Source organism: Arctopsyche grandis, chromosome 8 (assembly GCF_051622035.1).
Source record: "Arctopsyche grandis isolate Sample6627 chromosome 8, ASM5162203v2, whole genome shotgun sequence".
NCBI classification, from domain to species: Eukaryota; Metazoa; Arthropoda; class Insecta; order Trichoptera; family Hydropsychidae; genus Arctopsyche; species Arctopsyche grandis.
This window is the reverse complement of record NC_135362.1, coordinates 10,511,040-10,531,220: the sequence shown is the minus strand read 5'-3', so window position 1 is coordinate 10,531,220 and position 20,181 is coordinate 10,511,040. Positions and strand designations below refer to the sequence as shown.

General features: G+C 31.7%; 1 pseudogene; it reads left to right on the top strand.

Annotated features, from left to right (window-relative positions):
- The first annotated feature begins 9,034 nt into the window (after positions 1-9,034).
- Positions 9,035-9,130, top strand: LOC143916278 (U2 spliceosomal RNA; annotated as a pseudogene).
- Positions 9,131-20,181: the final 11,051 nt, after the last annotated feature.

Genomic DNA, 20,181 nt, shown 5'->3' with positions numbered 1-20,181 from the left:
TCTATGAAAATTTTGATATTTTTGTTATCATTCAAAATTGTCGAAGTTTGATGACCGAATATTATTTGGATTTTCATCTGATTAAGGCGTATTTTACTAATTCTATTTGGACATGTTATAAATTAAACTTATTTCGGAATTAAAATTAAGACCAAAATGACTTTTGTGGCGAGATATGAACCGCTATAATTGAAAAAGAAAGTCCACTTTTCTTCATTAAATTTAATGTTTCGTGTTTAACAATATTTAAAAATACTAGTGGCATGTAATACGTTTATTCTGCTTTTCCAAGATTCTGGATATATCGAATTAAAACAAGTGATAACAATTTGTGCGTTAAGTCAAACAGAAATAGTGTTTTTGAAACTGAAAATTGGTTTATAACGGCTCATATAAATAAAAATAAAATTAGATATAGGAAACGAATGGTTGAATATTGCCAATAATTTCGGGGAGAAGTGATATATGTAATATGCCATTTTGAGATAAAAGTTCTGTTCTCTATATAAGCCAATTGCAAATTATACAAATGTTTAACGTGGTGAAGCCTACCACTATAATATTTGTGACGTTTGTAAAACGTATTCTTCTTACTTTATATTAATTATGGAATCTTGTATTCAAAATTTAAAACAGTTTCTTATCTTCATAAGATTACATTATAGCGATAATATCAAATTAAAATTGCTATACTATTTAAATGAAAAACAGATTAAAATTCGGTGATCATCCGAATTGAAAAAAATCAAGAAATATTAGCTTACATCATATGTATATATGTAAATAGTTGAATAAAATTTAAAATAATAATAAAAATATCATAGTACTACATAGAAATATATTGTATTAAATTTATTTAAAAATAGATTTACTAATATTTCCAGTTGCATTTATTTGATTGACTTTTCACATTCCAATTTCGAATATTTTTTTTTCAGTCAAACACTCAAGTTCCATCACACTTTGCAGTAGAAGTGAATCGTATAAGTTGGTTAAGCCCGTGATTTTCGAATATGTGTACATAAATGCGTTTTGCAAATGGATCTATCGAAAATTATCATATTGAATGTATTCTTTTGCATTCAAGATTTAAACGATTAACCTGTTCGCACCATCAAGTTCACATAAATAATTCATACATTGAACGTTGAATAAGAATGATATTTATAAGCTGTTTTTAAAAACACCAATAGCCATTTGTAAATATGTCATTGTTTTAAAAAAACATAGTTAGTCAAAAGAGTTAAAGTATGGTGCCTTCACCATACTTTAACTATATTAACTAACTATTTGACCATACCGAATACGTGCATATTAATAAACAAATTAAATTCACCAGTCTAACGATTGGATTTTTAGTAAATTCAATTAGCTGTCAATCTGATAATTCGACAAATTGGTTTTCCTTTTACTACCTCGGTTTATATCCATCGTACGTACATCGTATTTTATAAAGCCATTTTTATATGTATAAGTTTCATTATAAATCATCAGTTCCATCAGTACTTTTACATCTATTATAGGGCAGATTATAATTTAGTAGATTTTTTTCTGCTAAACTATAATAAGCGATTGCTTCCTATGCCATGGTTGAGTAGATAGATAGATAAGATAGTACATAATAGACTTTTGTCACTGTCAAATATAACGGCTTACATATGAAAATAATTCTTCAAAAAATGTGGCTGAGACAATGAATACTCGAGATAAAATTGACAAATATGATTCTCGTACCGGTAGGTAAAATATTAGTGGAGGGATTTAGAAGGGGGTGAAAGGAACAGATGTGCTCAATCTGTGAAAGGACTTGAGACTCTAGCAACAGGTTCCAATTCCAGTCCAAGATGGATTAATTATTAAAACATTAATATGTACATATGTACATCAACGTAATCGCGAATAAGAAGTGATGAAAAATAAGTTATGCAAAATGGATCCAATATTTTTAAAACCGCATTTTCGTGAACATTTTAGCGCAATGAGAAAGCCCATTTAATTTGAGAACGCTTACATAGATTCATATAAAAATTAGAGTTGGTCCATTCAGACTACAGGGGCACCGTTCGTTCGTTCAACCGTTGAACGAACTTGTGTTCGCAAGGATATAACGATTTTTTTTTTATCGAGTATGTATTTAATTTGAATAAATATCTTTAATGGGCGGTGTTTCGCACAAATCGTGGGTCAAAATTGTAATTTTATGTTAAACGAGAGAACGAGGTTGTCGACACCTATTCTGTCGTTATCAGCTCTCGTCCCCGGTGTGGGGCCCCGGACCCCAGTCGAAGGTCGCTCTATAGAGCAAAGAACCCTTAAGGATCAAGGCAGTTCAAAGCCGAGTTCAAATTTTTAAAATGCGCATACATTTTCATCTTCGGTTCCGTGCGAAAATGTCTCTCGAACGGAATGAGTTTCCCACAAACACCCACACCCACACATGCCTATAATATACATTATATAGCATAAAAATGAAAACATCTATAAATATATATATCATATTGTATGTGGTGTGTGAGTGTGGGGTCTTTGACCTGCCCCTCGAAAGAGGCATCCCATTATAATAGAATTTTTTGTGTCCTTTTTCAAAATTTAGACTCTCATCCTTAAATTATTTAGCTTGGGTTCCTTTTTTTGTGTGTCGCGGTGTCATTGCCTTTTGGAACGGATATTTGAACCCGAGTTAGGGGTCTTCAAATGTTTATTTTTGATTTATCTTGCCAGCGTCTGAACGCCGAGATGGTTCCGCGTAAAAGTGAACCAAATCTTAAAATCGAAACACAATTCATATATGTACATATGTAAAATCTTTCAGAGAAGCAATACTGACATACATATTTATACATATAATATATACATTAATTTCAGGTTGTAAAATTTAACTTTGAACATCATAATTGTGAACTTTTTGAATATATTTGAACATTTTTTTGATTGTATCTTTTTATATAATGTTTATACTACATACTTATGGTTAGCTCAAATATATTTTCGGCAATATCTACTTATTATCGTGGAAGCAACAAAACGAGAAAATCCCGAAGTATCCAAAAAATTCCCATAGCCACGATTTTTCATGATATACATATTAAATATAGTAGGTAGATAAAATAAAAAGAGCCATTATAAATATAATCTTCAATAATGAGAAATGAATAAATCATAAATTTAATGTAAAAGACTTACGAAGGTCTGTTGTTAATTCACTTTTGATTAATTTTTAATACTCAACGGTATTTTCAATATTTAATTTAGATTTTTTTAAAACAAGTACTTGGTTCATTTTTGTGGACATATAAAAATGTTCAAGGGGGGTGCTAGGGGGCGTTCACCCCGTCAGTTACAACGGTCACTTTAATTTTAGACAAGATAAAACCCAATGGAAAATTCTAAGCAGCAAAAAATAATACACAAGAATGGTTTCAAGTGTATAAAAAATACCGTTTTTTGTCCAACCATATCAAATAGGGTTCATCGATACGTGCCTGCGGTCACATATCCTGAATATCCTTTTTTTATAACCGTCTAAAAAAATTAAACACTAAAATAGGTCTCTTTGATCCTTATTTTTTACGTTTAAAAAGGGGCGGAAACTTCTCGAATCTATTATGTATAGGATCTTCAGAATTTTAATTTGAATTACGATAACAAAAAATATATAGAAATCCATCTCTCTGTACATTTAAAACGTGCAAAATTTTAAACCACGCATGCAGAATTAGCATAATCGATAAAATTAGAGCAACGTACTAAAAAAAAAAGTTAAATAATTCCAATATATGCTTGAACTGACTTGAAGGTTAGCATCGTAAAAAAACGTTTATCAATCGATCCATTGTGAATAATTAAAATATAAATCGATTTATAATAAGGGTGAAGGTGAGAGTTAAAAAATTAGCACTAGGTCACAATGTAAATATCTAATTGTTAATTTAGAGCAGTTGTTTATCAATAAAAAAGCAAACACGTTTAATATTTGACAATTTGAACATCTCCTCGAATCCGTTGAGTCTCACAATAAAAGCATAGGGGATATAAATCGTTGGGGGATGGAATTCGAAAAATGGGTCAACGAATTTTGTAGTGTTAATGCACTCTGAAAGAATGGAAGTTTCCAGAAAGAAGAGGGGCGTGGGAAGGTATCTCGACGAAATCCAATAGTAAGGCATTGCAAACCTTTGGAATATTAAATCACCACACATTTTCAACACATCAACAAAACACAATCTCGATACGTAATAAAAAGTAAACAAAATCGTATTTTCGGACGAAACATAGCACGAACATCTCGGAAAACTCTTCAAGCGCTGGAAAATTCAACACAAACTCCGACTTCGCGCCAAATCCAATATTCGAGAGAGCATTCCAATGACTGTTCAACCGCTTATCTTTAATTTCAACATTCCAAAAATAATCGCACAAATGTTTTGTACCCCTGTATTCGTATACACGTGTTTCGAACCGTGCCTGACATATTGCATTATTTTATTGAACGTTGAGGGTGAATCTCAGGTAGCGACGGAGCATTCAACGTGCATTCAACCTTTTCCCATTTTTTACCCCAACTTTAGAGTCAACGACCTATCTGATGGATTCGTTATATCTACTATATTACTTCTCCAAAAAAAAAAGAATTATGGTTTCCAAAACGAACAATGCGTTTCATCTATCCATTTATATTTAAAAAAAAATACCCCTACATTGTTATAATATATAGATTTAACACGTTACGCTCGAGTAATGAGATACTGCGTGTGTTGTGTTTATATTATAGATATGATCATAGTGATCATGGCCTCAATTTGTCCAGAGATTACTTCACCTATCTACGAATTTTCTCAGTGCAGTTGCATAATTCTTTAGCAACGTTGGATATTTAACTAATCTCATACAATATTATGTAAATTTTCCCCCTTTTCGGTTTCAGCGGGGTCTTTTCACGTTTTGGCGCAGGTGACTGAATGTCGCAAACGCTACAGACAGACCAATTGAATAATTTCAAACGATCGATTCGATCGCGTAACCTTCGTCTTGGAATAAATATTTTCAGTATTTTCAATCAAATTTATGTGACTGAAATCGATTTATTCGGTGTATTTAAAATAGTAAGTGCTCGTTAAGAAACTAAAAATCGCGGTTTCGATCATCAGTAATTAATGCTATTTTCGCCTATACATACATATGTATGTATATTACAGTCGAAGTGTATTTTCAGTTATAATATATTTCAACTGGCGTTTTAGGTCTTTCATATTCGAATACAATTCAACCAGTAAATTATACCTCTACAAGCGCAAACACACTTTCAGCAATGTGCGCCAGTTGTAATATAACAGATACTTTTACGAATAACTAATTAATTCCATATTTTATTTTACTAATACTTATTTCAATTCAATTGCTATCATCAATAATTGTTGTTTGATAATTGATTCTATATCTTCATTTATAATTACATATACTTGTACATGCAATTACATTTTTTACTGTAATTTCTTCCATACTTTTTGCTCTATTTATAACTATAGTTTCACTTCTATTATTGATTATTGTCTTAATATTAATATTATTGTTAAAGAATATAAACTGGTTAATTCCATATTTCACTTTGTTAATATATGTTCAGATTCATTTACTACCATCAATGATTATTATTTGAACAATAGTTCTATATCTTTGTTTATAATTATTGATGCATGTTCATTTGTATACATATGTCTATGCTTACCTACGCATGTAGGCTTATACGTCTATCTTTACGCACTCTATCAATTCTGCCCATATATTATGGTTTTTGTTTTCATTATTAATTATTGGTTCTTTCTTATATTTCTAAACGCACTTTATTTTCAATTCTATCGTCAATTGTCATCTAAATCATTGTTTATTATATTATTATAATATTATGAACAAATACTTGCCAAAAAACTATATAATTCGCTTTATTAATTTTATTTTAACTCAATTGGTATCACGAGTGATGGTTTGCTCGGTAATTCCGTATCGCTTCTATGGATGCAAGTATGTATGTGTATATTTATATTCATATACACATAACTGCTGATATTTATGCTTCTGGATATCTACACGTATATCACTACGTACTCATCAATTGCCAATTTTATTTACGTTTTACAATTTATCTTATTTTTATTACATTGCTATATTTTATTCTGTGTACTTTCCATGTTCCTTATTTCCATGTGCTTTATTTTCCTACTCTTTTCTTATTTTAAATGTTTGAGCTTTTCTTTTTTTTACCTATATGTGAAAATTATTAATGGTTTACTTAACATAATTATATTTTTTTTACTATCAATCTATGTAACTTAATAAACTGTAAATTTTCCAAATAAATAAATAAATAAATAAATACTTTAGAATTCAATAATGCCTTAATATTTGCGAACATATGTAGGTATTACGAATAAAGGCAATGAGTACCGTATTAGGATGTGTTCTCTTAGAATGTGTTCAAAACAAAAATGTGACTTTCCAACTCAATTTACTAGTCGAGAGACATTTTCACAAAATCTAACCTTTCCATCTAACCTGGTACCAACTTATAGTTAAGGTGTATTTTCAGTTGTAATATATTTTGACCCGTTGGAATGTAATTCGCCATACAAATCAACTTACGTGGGTTAGACGAAATATATTAAAACTAAAAATACACTTCAACTATAACGGTAGTTGGTACCGGGTTAGATAGGATATATTTCAACTAGTCAACATATATTACAACTGGAAGATACACTTCAACTATAACATATAAATATAAACATTGACCAAACGTCCGATAGATTTTGATTGATTTATACATGTAAAAGTACCCATAGTACTTGTTTAAAACGTTTACAGTGTTTAAAACGATAAACTATTTCCACACACACATACATATGTACATACATACTATAAATTTTAGAATCATTTTTATTTACATTACTGTTAGATAATGAAAACAATAATAATAATATACACTGAATTTTAAATAATAATAATATACAGCTCGTTTATATCAATCGGGATATTCCAAAATGTTAACCTTGGCACAGATCTTTCTATTTTGATAGATGCACGAACAAATGGAACGAAATCAACATATGTATGTACATATTGATTCAATTACCGCACTATATGTATGTAGAATCGGTGAGATGGTTGAAAAAGAAATTCATTATACACACATTTGTAAGTACATATGTAGATAGTACATATCTTACACTCATTTCATAAATTTGACAAAAATATACAGAGTTCATGAACGATGCAACCATTCCCTAAAATGAATGTTATTTATAAAAATGGTAATGCACCAATTTCCTAATTAAAAAAATTTATATATGGATTAGTTTTCAGAAATATAGGTATTTATAATAATAAAAAAAAACATTGCCAAACATTGTAAATACTTTTCAATCGTTGGATGCGATAGCAAAGGGTTCGCAACCTTTCGTACCTGACCCACTATACATACATATATACATAGATACATACGAGTGTTAGTTGTCAATTACATACATATTTGACATTCGTAAAATGTGACATTGCGCTAGTTATAAAATCAAACGCTTCTATTATGTAAGGGACACGCTCGTCCGTCTTACATACATACAGGCATAGGTATAACATCCAGCGTTTCTCGAAATTTTTCCAGCGCGATCGCTGTCGAGAAGACCTTCGATCGACTGCATCGTCGCCTGCATCCAAAATGTGAACTGGTCTCGCGAGGACCAATTCGCCGCTTCCAAGAATCACTCTTCGGAGACAACCTTGGTGGGTTGCTTATCAACGGGTGGCGCAATCACCGAGGGGGGACTCGCTTATATCAAACACGGGATAACCTTCGAACTTAACCCAGTTTCCAACTGAGCTGATCCTCGAAGCAATTGTGTCGCCGTCGTCGACGACACCTGAATTACGCAACGACCGCTCGCAAGGATTCCGCAAGTTTCGTATTTTAATATATGTATATATATATATATATATATATATATATATATATATATATATATATATATATACATACATGCATATGTCCATACATATGTATGTACGTGTGGCGTAACATACGCAAAATCGGAGAAAATTTAATCCGTTGAAATTGAAGTGAGCAGACATAATCTAAGACAGACGATAAACGTGCCGAAAAACTCCAACACAAGTGTCTAAAATTTTGCATCTTTTACATCCAATCAATATGCACATACATATGTTTAATTTAATTTACAGGTACACCCATTTTTAATACATTAGCAAGTAAATATTACATAAGAATAAAAACATTAATATGTATAACAAAAGCGAATACGTCATTGAATCATAAAAATATGAAACATTATGACAAAATACAACGGAAAATATAAAATATGTAAAATAGTAGGGAACATAACTAATAAAAGAAGAAGACATTAACAACATTCTATTGGAAGTCAGTGTGCTGTAAAGAGCTAATAAACTGAATAGAAGTCCAGGCCTTATGGAAATTTTCACCGATGGTAGCGGTTGATAATTTTCAAAAAATAATTATGATTTTATTATGTGAGCCGTTATATTAATAACTGGCGGAAGTACAATTTTCAGTTCCAAAAACACTCTTTCTGTTTTACTTCATGTAAAAATTGTTATCACTTATATATTTTCGATATATTCAGAATCTTGGAAAAGCAGAATAAACGTTTTACAGTCCACCAATATTTTTTAATATTTTTAAACGCAAAACAATATATTTAATGAAGAAAAGAAAAGACTTATGAAACTTTCAAGTATAACAGGTCATATTACATACGATACAATATATGTATATATATATATATATATATATATATATATATATATATATATATATATATATATATATCATCATCATCATCATCATTTACAGCCATTCGCCATCCACTGCTGGATGAAGGCCTCTCCAACACGCTTCCACTCGTCTCTGTTTTGCGCAACACTCATCCATCTCATTCCGCACATTTTCCTAATTTCGTTCACCCATCTTCCTTGCGGTCTTCCTTTTACTCTTTTGCCTTCTCTCATCGCTTCTCGGCCTGTTGGCTAAGATCAAAGTGTAGTATCTGTTCTTATCAGCTTAATATATATATATATATATATATATATATATATATATATATATATATATATATATATATATATATATATACATATCTGAGCCGGAAGTAGACATAATATAGGTACAAAAATTTGCACTCCTATGTAATGATTTTTTTTTAAATTTAAGTATCTCTTGGCAAAAATAAAATATTTCACACACAATACACAAAATGATTTTAAAAACATTATATAATTTATATAATCTGCACAATATGAGTCAACGTATTTTATAGAACGTAACGTATATCAGAAATAAAATATTATCCTGATTCATTATGTTCAATAATTTTTTTTTTTTAGATATTTGAAAAACCCTAGTGGTGAATATGTATGCTCAATGGGCCACTGTTCGAAGAAGAGAATCTTCAAAAGTCTTCACATGTTCATATGTACATACATATATAGTATATGTATTGTATGTATGTATAGTGATGACTTGGAACTACTCTGTAATATCACTACGGCAAAATTCTAAATAAATAATAAATAGATTGACATATTTGTGAGTCAAGGTTTCTCAAATTAATCATTACTGATGTATTCAATACGTTGGCTAGATTCAAGTTTTCTCATCAGAAGGACATGCAAGACTGAACAATTTGTAAATTGTGACGCGTTAGTAATTTAGTTCAAATAAGAAAGCCGACATTTTCAAAGAAAATAGTCGGATTCAGTGACAGACTTGTGTTTGCAAATTCGTAGAAATGCCGATTGTCAACCTCAAAACTGAATCGTTTTACTCAAAGTCGACATAAATACACGTAATCGTAAAACCCACAAATTGAATAGAGCTCCCAATCCGTTATTTTCAAGTAACATCGGCACACCCAGCTTGTTAAAAACGCAATAACAGTTTAAATGGTTTATTAATATTACATATCCACATACATATGTAAATATACATATTATATCTGATCAAAACCGCTCAAGCAAGAGATGTGCAGGTCGAATGTCGAATGCAAGAAATCTACATAAAATGTGTTATACTTATAAAGATCAAAAATGTTAAAGATCACATTTTTTTCACCCTAAACTTTCTCCGAAGTTGACTTTTTGACCCCTATTTATTTGTTTGAAATTTCAAGTTCTTAGTTGGCAACATAATTAAATGTAAGATAATTTTTTTTTCAGAATCGTGCAATTTCTAACTTTGCACTTTGCATATTCTATTAGATTGCATATTCTGTTTGTTTGAATCTTAACATCCAGAGATTCAACCCAACACAAAATAATATAATATCACTAGCTGAACCCAGCATGCGTTGCAATGCCACAATAATGCATGCAATTCCCGTTCCCATTCCCGATCTCGTTCCCGTTCTCGTTCCCGTTCTGGTTCCCGTTCCCATTTGTCGGAATAAAAACGCAGGCAGCGAAAACGTTGATCGCAATCCGAAAATATTTGAAATTTATAGCGTTGCAATGATATTCATTCCCGTTTTTCCCGTTTCCATTCCCGTTTTTCCCCGTTTTTTTTCACAGTAATCTTCCCGGACATCCATACAACAAATCCTGAAAGTTCCATCGTAATCGGTGGAGTGTTTTAGGAGCCTATTCGAGACACACACACACACACATACACACAGACATTATTTTTTATATACATATATATCTAATATATAAGCCAGCAGCATAGCTCGGACGTTAAGCTTCTGCTTACCGTCAAGAAGGTGCCGGGTTCAATCCCTGAATGAAAATGAATTTTTCAGAGTATGCTGTTGGTCAGACCTGGACTTGTGACTCCAGGTTGATCGTTTCCTATCAGAGTTTGCCAATTTTCTCTGATTTCATTGTTGAAACGGTTCCCGGAAAAAAAAATTGGCTAAAAATCCTTCCTACCTACTATGTCACCATTATTTGAAATTTGATTGATGTACAATAAAAATTTATGTACAATTCATAGATGTCTCGTTAATTTGCGAGTTTTTTCAGTGTCTCGCAATTCAACGACTTATAATAAAAATGCTGCATTTGTATTTGTAATTGGCCAGGAAGGCGCATTGGGATTTACCTGTAAGGCCTTCCTGGTATATATGTAAAATAAAAATAATAAAAATAATAATAATAATATAATATCATATTCATATGTATGTGCATATGTACTATTTATTTATTGAGAAAGTCAATAGATTCTCAAATATATAATATAATATGTATGTATGTTTACATAATACATGTACTTTTACATATATTTATTTATTTTAGTAATGATAATAAATTTCAAATTTCACTTTTTGTACTAAATTTTTTTACAGGTAAATCTGGAGCAAATGGACTACCTCATGATTTACCCAGATTTACTCCACACTTACTCTTAACATCATTATGGACACACACCGACACTAAGCAATAATCAGTAATCTTAAAATCACATCACATAACGACAGATTCGCTCAATGCGACGACAACACGATTAAATTCCATCAATATTTTCATTCGATCGATAACCTATTCGTCGGATGGAGGAAAAAATAAATTTAGTCAACTATATTCATACATATGTACATATAGGTATATATGTATGTATGTATGTACATATACTCGTACTTTATCACCCGGCGTTACAGAAGCGTCATTTTCATATCGTAATTTTGACCTTAACCTTAATTACGATAGTGTAAATTTGTAGCGAATGAGGTGAAGGGCACGAAACTGGCACGCGATCGTTACGTAATGTGATCGTAATACTATTTATTACGTATTATTTAATAACGTTACGAAAATAGCGTCACAGTCGATAATATATCCGATTTTTGTTAATATGTCCGAATAAATTTATTCTACGAATTAATAATATAATACATACGTACGAATATGTATGTACATATTTTCCATATGCATACATATGTATGTATGTATGTACATATTTACAAGGTAACTTAGAATTACTTTTTTTATAAACAAACTAACTGTCAAAAGCTACATATTTATTGCAAACGATACTCTCTTCACTGCTTCAATGATATTACGTCATACACGATAGATGAAGTCAAGGACATGTATGTTCGCCTTATATGGATATATGCGTAAATAAAAAACTAACTTATATCAGTATATCTATTGTAACATGTGGATAGATAGCCATTTTGTATAATAGAGCGAATGAAATTATGTATGGGGTTAACCGACTATTTAGCACACGGTAATCGTTGCCACGAAAATCAAGAATACGGAATATCTGGCACTGGATTTGTCATCAGGGTGAAACTCGTTGGGTGATGAGTACCAAATATTCCGTAATTGAAATGTAAGTGACGTGTGCGAGATCGCCATGCGCGAAATAGTCACCGAACCGAAGTATGTACATACATATAGCATCATAAAGTGAATCCAAGAATCATCATTGATGAAAGACTTTCATAAATACATTGCGCACCACACGTTTCCTTTAGCCAGCCCTACAGCATACCCTTCTCAAATATAATTCTAGTACTCTCCTCGTATATTTACCAAGTATTTGTCAAGCCAAATGTTTCAGAAATTACCACTTCAAATACTTATCTCTTTCAGATATATATATATATATATATATATATATATATATATATATATATATATATATATATATATATATATATATATATATATATATATATATGTATCCGCTACATATGTATGTATGTAGATCATGTTTCTCCCCGTACATTTTACCTTTATCATATATTTTTACAAATTTTTAAGCGTTAACTGATTTTTTGAAACAAAGTATCCAAATTTTTAATCCGAACACACGTTATCAACAGTAAGACACATTGATCAAAATATTTCTCTCTAAATTTTCATACGAAATCAACTATTCTTCCTATGTTCTTTTAAAGGATGGCGTGCATTTCGACAAATCAACATCATTTTTTTTTCTTAATCAAAAATGCCACTTTGCCTGAAGAAAAAGCTTTTCGATCAATATATTTCGCCAGTGATGACGTATGGATGTGAAACTAGAACCTTCAATTCTAAAATGTTACATAAAGCCCAATGCACTCAAAGAAGTATGGAACGCTGTATGCTAAGCATAACTAAAAGAAATAGGAAACAGAATACGTAGGTGAGAAGTATGATAAGGGTAATGGATATAATGGGCGGCTAGAAAAATGCACGTAAGGTGGACAAAATAAATATAATATTAGAACGGTACCCGAGGTTGTAAAATGGTAATAAAAAGAAGGCTGTGAGGAAGATGAGTAGACGAAATAAGAAAAATGTGTCAAGTGAAAAAAACTCAAATTTTCGAAAACAATTAATCAATTGCTAATTTTTTTACTGGTTAATAATAATATCATATAACCCTATTTTTTATTTTGCATTAAAAATTGATCACAAATATATTTTGTATGCAATACGTATTTCATTATATGTAAATTATGAACGGCTTAAACATATTTAATTATGCTGAATTAGTAGTATTGAATTATTTTTTGCCTAAAAATAGACTAGGTCAGATTAAAATTAATATCATATACATATGTATGTATGTACAGATGTATGAGAAGTGAGTAGTCAATGTAGTAGAGAGAGTGAAGAGATTGAAATGGCATTGAGCGCATCATGTTCATGTAGCAAGCAAATTGGACGAAAGGTAGACAAAGAAAATGCTAAAATTGTACCTGAGAGAATATAAAAGGGTGAAAGGAAGGGCGCGAGGAAGATGGGTGGACGAAATTAGAAAAATGTAAGAGAGTTGCCTAAAACAAAGACTTAAAAGGCAAGAAGCGTGTTGAAAAGGCATTCATCCAATAGTAAATGGCTGTCAATGATGATTTAGTTATATAATTAATCGCTGAATATTTCTATGTATGTAGTAACCTACACACTAAATACTACTACTACCTGCATACATATGTATTTACATACATACAATATTTTTATTTTATTTTTACATAAATATATACCAGGAAGGCCTAACAGGCAAACCCCGATACCCCTTTCCTAGACAATTAATTAATAACATTGTAGCATTTTTATTACATAAAACGCTGAATTTCGAGATACTGAAGAACACGACATTAACTATCAATCAATTAATGAATTAATCCATAGAGAAATCTTGTACATAAATTTTCACATATTGTACATAAATCAAATTCAGATATTTGTGACATAGCGGGTAGGATGGTTTTTGCCAATTTGATGAAGGAACCGTTTCAACAATGAAATCAGATAAATTGGCAAACTTTTGATAGGAAACGATCGACTTGTAGTCACAAATATGACAAAGTCTGACCAGCAGCATCAAAGCTTAGCACGGGATCGATCCCGGTAACCTCTCGGCGCTAAAAATAAACGCAACCACCGAGCCATACTGCTGACATGTGTATGTATGTATATACGATAACCAAAATTTAGTGAATAAAAATTCAGTTTACCAAGTAGGAACATATATATGTACATATGTATTTAGTATAAACATTTAAATTCAAGAACTTTTTCTGGATGTTAAAATTTGAAATAATTATATTCAAACAATAAACAAATAATCACATAGCAACAATATATATCAATGCCTTATTCATAAATTTAAATTATATTATATTGAAAGCTCAATAAATACTCACATATACATTTCAAACGATCAAAACCACCACATTTTCCACTGAAGCACAATTAATTACACTACTACATTTAGCAAGAACACTTTTTCTTTTTCAATTTTAACTTTATACATTTTAAATTACACTGATTAATTAAACAACACTTAAACAGATCATAAAATAAACCGAATCACTTCCAATTACAATAAAACGCGGCGATAATGTAATCGAAATTTCAACGAGAACACCGAACTCGACCATTGTTTAATCGTAACTAATGATCGATTTCGAAGAAAAAATACAACAAAAGAATATTTATAGACATTTTATTATATTTAAAATAAATGAATAACCCGCCACCGACCGCGGAGACGACAACAGAGCGACTAAATTATTATTGGTAAAATAATATATATGTATATGATGCAATATTTTTATTTTTAAATCGTTCAATCACTTCCGCCTCAAATACACAAGTAATCGATTTATACATTTAAAAATTCACGGCTTAAAAATATTTTTTACACTCGCCATTCGTTCATTTGTTTATAAAAAGTGAATAATATTTACTTTTTTTGTGCAACATAGTATGTATGTATTTTTATACAAGTGCTACATGGGTACAGACGAAGTGCATTTATTTGGTAAAAACGGGTTGTTTCGCAATACCCGTCGTTACTCACTGACCTATCCCACACTCGGTGCATAAAGTGACGTTATTTAACATTTCGTACAGTGTTGCGTGGGTATGTGTGTGTGTACCTGAATTGCATCGGTGCATTCATCATCCGATGCACACAAACCTTTCATTATCCTTCAAGACTGGCACGGACAGTTTTTCCTCGTAAATGAGTATGTATTGCAAAACGACTAAATTAAGTGTATTGACTGAACGTCAATGAAATTATAGTATGCAGATATATAGTATGTATGTATGTATATCTGCAAAGTAGACTTATACATGATATACTGAAACATTTCAGAACACTCTCATATTAAAAAGACGTTGCTACATAAGAACATTAAACTACAATAGTAAATATATTTATGTATGTAGATGCCAAAAGTCTGTATTTTTGTTTGCTACTGTGTAAAACGCGTTTATAATAATTTAAAAAAATTGATTCATGAATCCTTCTAAATAAAACTAGTATTATTCCCGTTGATTTCAACGGGCAGTTTCGGAAAGAAATTGATTCACGATTATATATGAATATAATATAATATAATATGTAAGGTAATTTATAGACACGTGCACGTATTAATATCAAAATGTTGAGTACGCGCATTACACGCTCGCCGATACAACCCGTTCACCCGTTCGAAATGATGAATGTGTGTGTGTGTGGCTTTGTGGATGTGTGTATGTGTGTACTCTCCCGCACAGCGCATCTGACGCTGAAATCACCCGTTCAAAGTCAGGTGCTCAATATCAGGAGCACATGTCAGAATCTCAGGTCCCCGATTCCCCGCTTTCCCGCTACCCGCTACCCCTCTTCTCCGCGTCTCCTCAACACGATCGGTCGTCACGCCACATCGCAATAGCAGATGCTTAAAATGCACCCATTGGTCAGAATATATCGTTGATGCTCTAATTGGTCAAACGTTTTAGTCCACGTGGATCACTTCACGCTGATTGGTTGTGCGCCACATTCACTTGTATTTATTTTATATACATACTCCTGGCATTCTAAAATGAGTTTTTTTTTAAATGTCCATACTTGTCGATGCACTCGCACATACAAACATCGCGCCTAGAGATATTTAATAAAATAAATACACGCGAACAAGGTGCACAGCCAATCACCGTGAAGTGGTACACGTGGACTAAGACCTTTGACCAATCAGGGCAACGACGATGCATTCTAATCAATGGGTGCATTTTAAGCATCTGCTATTGTTATGCCGATTTAATTTATGCATATAAATTAAATCGGTGAACGCGATATAATATATGCGTGTTTAATAATAATAATAGATGCATTATCTTATATATAATTTCAAAAGAGACTTTGTATGTATGTTTGTTTGGTTCGTAGATTCCGTGACGTTCAATTTAATAAAAAAAGACAAATGAATATTCAAATAATATAAAACTATTCAAATAAATTTAATCAAATGTTTACTATTAGATTACATAGCTATGTTTAACGGTTATAATTAACGGTTTATATTAAAAATACCGAGCGAAGCCGGGTAAATCCACTAGCAATAGATATTAAAATTCCTGATTTCTGTTTCAGTTGTGATTTCGTTTAATTATTATCATTAAACGTATTGTAACTATATTTTAAATCATGTATCAATTTGTTTCGGAAACTAACCGTTGAAATTTAAACAGGCACAACACAACACATTTTATAATACCGTGTAAAACATCTTGTCATTTTATATTGAGTGAAATTTCAATATTCTTCCGTACAATACTTTATTTTCGTACACAATATTATCGGCTGATTCGCAACATCGCAAATTTACCAATCGGACGACATGCTACACTATACATAAATATGTACATACATATATACATATATAAAACATTGCGAACTGCAATCGCAAAACGTGTTGCCCGACGATCGGATGTGTTGCCTCACCAACCCTTTTCGCGCCGAATATCTTCGTTGCGCAACCGACCAATTCGACAATGAATTTATTGCAAAAAATAGCGTATGCATACACATACAATGCTCGAGTCGTTGTATACATATGTATGTTACAAGTGCAATAGTTCAACTTGCAGGTGTCCGATTGAAAACTTCGAACATACGATTCAAGGTCTTGAATGTTGCGTCATCGGCTTTTGCCAAATTGAGACGTGCGAATATTATATCAATATATCGGTTTATTATATCGTCGAGAAGACGATTTTTTCTCCTAATGTGTGTATCGTTTAATTTGATAGGTGTCGTAGAAGGTGGTCGTAGGTGGTCTTATCTTTCTGTATGCAGTCTGCGGTTTGAGGCGTTGAAAAATATTATATTATACATTCGACGATGACGTTCTGTATTGATTCACTGAATTAATTCGATGTGATTGTTTAGTTAACGACTTGAATATATTTATTATTCATTAGATGTGAAGATGACCGGCCCTGATCTTACGATTAGCGATGTGTGTGCGCATTGTTATGTAGTCGGCTTAATTTATGTATCAGCACTTTTGAATGTGGCGATCTGATAAGAGTGTTTGCGTGTATTTAAATTCATTAGAACCACATATGTTGGTAGAGATATATTTGATTTATATTATATGTACATTTTTAATTTGAAATAAAAATCATTTTTTTATAAATGGACTTAATCTGCATACAATAAGGTATAAAATAAGAAACTGGGGATAAATTCTAGATAAGCACATACATATGTAAAATGTTCAAAAACGTGGTAAAGAGTAGCAATTAAGTATAAGTAAATTAAGGATAAAATTAATTTGTAACTAAAATAAAAAAGAGTCGTTTCAACTAATAAATAAAATATACATTAAAAAAAAAAAAAAAAAATTATAATTTAAAAAAAAAATTACTTCATTATATAAAAAGTGATTATATAATTTTATTTTTCCTATTAATAAATATATCATTTCACACTTCTCGTTGAAGCATCGATAAATATACGTACAGTAGTGTAACAACAATCGTATAATCATAAATATGCATAGGTATGCATTTACATTGCAAATGCCACTCATTATGAAAACGATATGTACAATCTATTAATTCAATTAAAGCAGTTATGTATCTAAGTTAAAATATACATAAATAATTTTGAAAAATTAAAAATTTCTTAATCAAAATCGCCAATTTTCAAAGCATATCGACGCCGATAGTGTATACGAAATTCCGGAGGCGCTCGGGAAATTCTCGAATTTTCCGAGGATTTTCGCCCGTCTAGATGACGAGTGCACACTCTCGCCATTCTTTTGGATTCGTAATGACATTTTCACGATCATTTTTTATCGTACGTGTGTGTGTTTGCGTCCAAGGAGTGCGATTTGCGCTAAATTGGCCAAGGTTGGCCCGCCTTGCGCAATCGCCCGACACTGTTTCGGTCACCCGGGAAAGTTCGCGTGGAGCTGGTCATCACCAGCGCCGGCCGGCAAACTCGTTTGGCCTTTATTATATTATAATAAATATTAATACATATGCATGCAATGATACAAGCTGGTATATGTCGGTATAATGTATACTCGGGCGCCGTTTTCCATTTCGTTTCGATGACTTGATAGAGCGAAATGCGGCCGCCGCGTCTTTGAACATGAACTACAAACGGTGTGTCTATTGCCCAAAAATGATTGCACACTCGCAGCCATTTGCGCAACGTTGACTTTGAATTATATAACAATGTTCTGTAATGCCTATGTAATCGTCGGTCGACTTCCGAGGTCGAGTCATACTCATTTGTGCCAGATTCCGTTGTTTTTGGATGATACAATGCCTACCGTTACACAGTCATATTAGCTCATACGTCTACCTTGCCTCGTAGGACATTCTTATGACAAATCAGACTCGATCCATCATATTATATGATCGAAATAGTTTTATGTGGTGTTTAGAAGTTCGATTATTACCGATCATATCGCTTATTGAATGTGATTGGATAAATTTTACAGATCTCATCGTAGACCTATCAATTTACCACATCTTTTAAAAAATCCTTATTTTTTAATTAATATGTTATTAATATTCATCAGGTTCAAAAGCTTGATGCCCCTTGCAATAGACGACACCATCAAATTGGTGCGTGCCCCAGGAGAAGAGAACAAACTGCGGCACCTAATGTATGTACTTCAGTTGGCTGAGAACATTGTAGCTCAATTCTGCAAGAATTTGAAGACTGCGTACCAAACCAACCAGTAATTTATAGAAATTTTTCCCCAAATATAAAAAATAAAATAGTCTCCAAACAATTGACAATCAAAACCGCACTTATTGTTTAATTAAAACCTATAAATAATTTTTCATTGCTTTCTGGCAGGTATTAAAAATAAAAGAATGATTTCATAGTGCTTCAACTGTGGCTCCAAATCTATTAAAGAAATGTACATGGATATAAAGTATATGAAATAAATCGTTATAAAATAAATTAACCAGCAGCATAGACTAGTGCTAAAAATATAATGCTTTCGATCAATGTGGTCTCGGGTTCAATCCCACCGGTTGCTGCTGGCCAGACTTAGGATATGTGACAAATCAATCGTTTCCTATCAGAAATTGACAATTTATCTTATTTATTGAAACGATTCCAACAAGTTAGCAAGCTTTACCCATTTTGTCGCAAACTTTCGAGTTTTTGAATTCCGCTGATTTGTATAAACATTTTGTATCTGTAGATAAATATTAAATATTTAATCGATGTTTGTATTTGCCTTGTATGTATAATACTTCTGTACAATGTTTGACCATAGATGTCGTGTTTAATTTTAATATATGAGTGTCATCATCATCATCATCATATACAGCCGCCTACCATCCAATGCTGGACGAAGGCCTCTCCAAACACGCTTCCAATCGTCTCTGTTATGCGCAACTCTCATCCATCTCACT